Genomic DNA, 6000 nt, shown 5'->3' with positions numbered 1-6000 from the left:
TGACTGGTCCGCCTCGTGGGCCTGCAGTCTCCCGGGACCGCTCATAGGGTATGTTGGCCTTCAGCACAAAGTAGGACCGCCTCAACCCAACCAACAAGTAAATAACCATGTTCGCATACCTATCATATACTGGCATATACAAACATCAAACATATATGTCACACTGATCATCAACCATAGAATCCTCTCGTAACTAGAGTACCGACCTAGCAGGTCACTAACATACCAATCCTTACGGATCATAAAAGCATAACATACTGTCTACCCTGATTCCGATCTAGCAGATCAAATCCATATGTAGCATACCATAACAATAACAACTAAAGGGTCGGCCTTGGTGTCGTAGACCCTGTCGATATAGTGAGGATAACTCACCTCGCAGATGTCGACTCGAAAGGTAAACTCCAACTCTTGGATTACTTGACACAGGCTCCACCACCTATGACCATAGTACAATATACTCATAAGTCCTTAACTTTATAAGGTACTCCATAACCCACCAGTCAACCCCTGATCAAAGTTAAAGTCCTCAGTCAAGGTCAACAGTCCATGTTGACCCCAACTCGCCGAGTACCCTCGGCTACTCGCCGAGTTCCTTAAAGCACAATCCAACTCGCCGAGTCATCGAGGTGACTCGTCGAGTTGCTTCGATTCTCATTCAAACTTTAAGGCCACCCGTCGAGTTCCCTCCTTGCAACTCGACGGATACACACGCATATATATCCTAGGGAAAACTCATCCGACTCGCCGAGTTGTTCTTCAACTCGTCGAGTCTTATGGTAATCTTCATCGGACTCGTCGAGTTGTTCATCCAACTCGTCGAGTCCACAGCCATCTTCATGTGACTCGCCGAGTCAACCTTTCAACTCGCCGAATCCATTCAATCCCTTTTCCATACAGACTTGTTTTGAGCCATGCAGCGGCTCCAAATCACATATCCAAGCTTCTAGGGCATGCTTATCACGTAAAGTTGCAAACGTTACGTGCATGCATGGCTATAAAGGCTCTAAATGCCTATTTTAACTTCTTAATGGAACTTCATGCTCAAAAGGGACCTCAATCATGACCAAGACTGTAACTTTATGCTTATAGAATCCAAGGAGGGTCCAGATCTGAAGTTACAATCTCAGATCTCGCCCATAGCTCATCTTTCCAACTTAATGTCTCACCAAAAACCCTAAAACTCAACCAATAGAAGAGATTCACAAGGAAAAGGTGATTTGGTTACCTCCAGAAGATGATAACTGAGATAAGAGTTTATTCCCACACTCTACTTGCTCCAATCTCCTTCTCCTCTAAGCCTTCTCCCTCCAAAGATCCTCTCTTCAAGCTTCAAACACACAATGGGCACACACACACACACGTATTAGGGTTTTAAGGGGCTCTCAAAGACTGTAAAGAGGCCAAAGGAGGCTGAGGTTCCTTTAAATAGGGGTGCAAACCCCGGGATTTAGGGTTTCATCTGCCAACTCCTACTCGCCGAGTCCCAATATGGACTCGTCGAGTAGGTCACTTAACACACGATCCCACCCCGCTGCTACTCGACGAGTAGGTCAACCAACTCGTCGAGTAGAGATTTAACGCAAAAATCTTATTTAAACAATACCTGAAAATCGGGGCGTTACAACTCTCCCCCACTTGAACTAGACTTCGTCCTCGAAGTCCGTTCGAATAAACAATGTCGGGTAATGCTCGCGCATCTCCGCCTCCGGCTCCCATATCCACTCGGATCCCCTCCGATGTTCCCACTGTACCTTTACTAAAGGTATTTCCACATAGTTCAGGTGCTCATCGACCTGAATGTCATCCAACGATACTACTACCTCCTGGTCCATAATGCATTTACGAAATTGCGAAACATGAAATGTGATGTGGATCCGGCTAAGCTCCTCCGGAAGCTCTAGCCTATAATGATGGGTATTGAGCATTCTAACACTCCTATGGTGTACATGCAACCCTAGAAACCTTGGATCTATGTTTGACTATGAAACATGCAAATAATTATTTTTCCAAGGTTCTTATCCTATCTAGCATGGCATGGGGAACTTGAATCAAATAAAGCTACTAGAATTACTTACCTTGTAGTTGTAGTTGATTTCTTGGAGTTTTAGAGCCTAGCACCAATAGTGTGGATGCCTCAAATGGAAGTCACAAAACACCACAAACTTGGATACTTGAGAGAATAGTCACAACCTTTCTTGAAATCGACCCTCTTAGTTTATTCACCACAACTCGTGTCATTTCACGAACCAAATCCTCCTTTATATAGTGTGGTGGATTAGGGTTACATCCATGTAAACCCTAATACCCATGTCTTTTCATTTCCATGAGATCCATGGGTTAAAGCTCCATGGAGTCTCCATGGACTTTCCATGCAAGCCTAGCCCATTCCAAATAAGCATTAGCCCACACTATATAAATACAAGAGCCCATATTTAATTAGTCATACTTTTGATCTCTAAATTAATTCTAGATTAATTATAGATCAATACTAATTAAATAATATGATTTTATATTAATATATTAGGACTTATAATATATTAATAAATCATAACTTATACTATTCTCAAACGATTATCCATAAATTGTTCGGGTGAAGTGCAACCCAAATGGACCATGCCGGGTCGGGTCAAGTACATACCAAATATAGTTATGGACCTAGACACTATATCCAACAGTCTCCCACTTGGATAAGTCTAATAACTATAGTTGCAAGTATGACTTCAGGAACCAATCAGCAATCGTAGCTCTTTAAACTCTGTTGAACTATGAAGCGCCATTTTAGATAAGTGATCATATAATCCTCTGTTCTAGATATTAGCCAGACAAATACATGGAACATGGTCTTGCTTATTGTCCAGCATTTGTTTCCCGATTTCCGATTTGTTTGACATAGAACTTAACTGAACACATCAATTTAGTTCTGAACGGGCCCGATACATAGGTCAAAACAAAATCATCGAGGGGCCCAGATATCGTTTCTAATCCTAGAAGGAACAGATAAACTTCGACTCATATGTTTGCTCTACTACTTGTTGAATTAGACACAAAAGCACGGTTTATAACATCGAGTTACCAATGCGTTTTCGTGCAATCAATGCATAACCAACTCATAGGCAACAAATCATATCTCTAGGTTTGAAGACTTATATGATATTACCGTCTCACGATCACTCGAGATAAATTCCATAAAGTGATACAAGTGAGCGTGCGTTGAATCCAATACTCAGAACTTATGAGCACTCATGAGTGATGTAGCCCCGCTTTGTCTAACATCTTAGACCTCTACAAGCCAACCCATGACAGTCTTGATTCATATCTACTTCCAACATATGACCGACTGTGGAGAGTTTGAATAATATGATATAAACCATAACATAATTATTCTGGAAGTCAAAACATGCAAAAAGAAATAACAGTAAACGATTGACAAGAGATAGCAACACTTTACGCATAAATAACAGCTTTTATTTATCATCAAATGTCAATTACATTTTACAAATTTCAAGATTATCTAACTACTAAAACTAATATCATCCTTCAGCCCTATGCTCCGAGCATGCTGGAGATGCTTAGCCCGAGTCAGTCCCTTCGTGAGGGGATCTGCTGGGTTCTCATCCGATGATACCCTCTTTGCCACGAGGATTCCTTCTTCTATTCGATGGCTGATGAAGTTATATTTTCTGTCAATGTGTCTGGATCTCCCATGATCTCTTGGTTCCTTGGCTAAGGCAACCGCACTATTGCTGTCGCAGAAAATCTCCATTGGCTCCTTTATAGCTGGTACAACTCCAAGGTCTCCGATGAAGTTCGTTAGCCATATAGCCTCCTTTGCTGCCTTGCTTGCTGGTATATACTCTGATGCACAAGTGGAATCAACCACTGTCTCCTGCTTGGAACTTTTCCTAGTAATTGCCCCTCCGTTTAGAGTAAAGACCCAGCCCGACTGAGAGCGGAAATTATCCCTGTTAGTTTGAAAGCTAGCATCATTGTACCCTACAACTCTCAAGTCCTCACTGCCACCGAGGGTAAGGACCCAGTCCTTAGTCCTCCGTAGGTACTTGAGGATATTCTTTACCGCAGTCCAGTGTGCCTTGCCAGGGTTCCCCTGATACCTGCTAACCATGCTCAAAGCAAAGGCTACATCAGGTCGAGTACACGTCATAGCATACATGATCGATCCTACAGCTGAAGCATAAGGTATTTGACTCATTTCTGCTATCTCAGCCTCAGTACTAGGGCTTTGTGTCTTACTCAATCTGGAATTACTCTGGATGGGTAACTCTCCTTTCTTGGAGTTATGCATGTTGAACCTTTTCAACACTTTGTCCACATAGGTGCTTTGACTAAGTCCAATTAGTCTTTTACTCCTGTTTCTCAAAATCCTTATCCCTAGGATATAGGCAGCTTCTCCAAGGTCCTTCATAGCGAAACACTTCCCAAGCCAGGACTTTACTTCCTGCATGGTTGGGATGTCATTTCCTATGAGTAGTATGTCATCCACATACAGTACCAAAAAGCTGACTATACTCCCACTAGCCTTGATATAGACACAAGATTCATCTTCACTCCTTGAAAAGCCAAATTCTTTGACTTTCTCATCAAAGCAAAGATTCCATCTGCGAGGTGCCTGTTTTAATCCATAAACGGATTTCTCGAGCTTACACACTCTACTGGGGTACTCTGTACTGACAAAACCCTCTGGCTGAACCATGTAAACATTTTCAGCCAACTTTCCATTAAGGAAAGCGGTTTTGACATCCATTTGCCATATTTCATAATCATGAAATGCAGCAATGGCTAACAGAACCCTAATAGACTTAATCTTGACCATTGGTGAAAATGTCTCATCATAATCAACTCCCGGAGTTTGAGAATAACCATTTGCAACCAGTCGTGCCTTATAAGTGTGTACATTACCATCCATGTCGGTCTTCTTCTTGAAGATCCATTTGCACCCAACTATCTTACGATCAGGTACATTGTCAACCAAGTTCCAAACTTGATTGTCATACATGGACTGTATCTCGCTATCCATAGCCTCTTTCCATTTAGCAGCCTCAGGGCCTGCCATGGCTTCCGTGTAGTTGTTAGGCTCATCCAGATTTACCAGTGTGTTATCATTGATAAGTGTCTCACCTTCTGCAGTAATATGAAAACCATAATAATGCTCAGGTGCATTCCTAACTCTGGTGGAACGCCTCAGAGGTATAGATTCTTCAGTCGGCTCAACAGGAGTTTCCTCCTCAGGTTGAGGGCTAGGGTTTGAGGTTCCTTCACCACTTGACTCTTGAATTTCCTCAAGGTCAATTTGCCTCCCACTGTCTCCTTGGCTCATGAATTCTCTCTCTCGAAAGAATCATCTTCTTGCTACAAAGACCACATTATCACTGGGTCTGTAGAAGATGTAACCAAAGGATTTCTGTGGGTAGCCGATGAAAATACACCTTTCGCTTCGGGGTTCGAGCTTATCGTGAGTCTCGCGTCTCACGAAAGCCTCGCAACCCCAAATCTTGATGTGGTCTAGATTGGGAACTTTTACAGTCCACACCTCGTGAGGTGTTTTGGCAACCTTCTTTGTAGGGACTAGTTTAAGGATATGGGCGGCAGTCTCCAAGGCATACCCCCAAAATGAGATTAGTAGCGAAGCTCGACTCATCATGGAACGAACTATGTCAAACAAGGTCCGATTGCGCCTCTCAGCTACACCATTCAACTCTGGTGTGCTAGGAGGTGTCAATTGTGAGACAATCCCACATTCCTTAAGATAGTCAAGGAACTCAGTACTAAGATACTCACCACCACGATCGGATCGAAGCATCTTAATGTTCCTGCCCAACTGATTCTCCACTTCTTGCTTAAATTCTTTGAATTTCTCAAAGGTTTCTGACTTATGCTTGATTAGGTAGACATATCCATATCTACTAAAACCATCAGTAAAAGTCACATAGAACCGATTAGCATCTCTTGTGGCGATTCTGAAGGGTCCACACACATCCG

The sequence above is a fragment of the Lactuca virosa genome, chromosome 2, assembly GCF_052849685.1.
Source record: "Lactuca virosa cultivar CGN04683 chromosome 2, Lactuca_virosa_CGN04683_v6, whole genome shotgun sequence".
In the NCBI taxonomy this organism is placed as follows: domain Eukaryota; kingdom Viridiplantae; phylum Streptophyta; class Magnoliopsida; order Asterales; family Asteraceae; genus Lactuca; species Lactuca virosa.
This window is presented reverse-complemented; position numbering follows the sequence as displayed.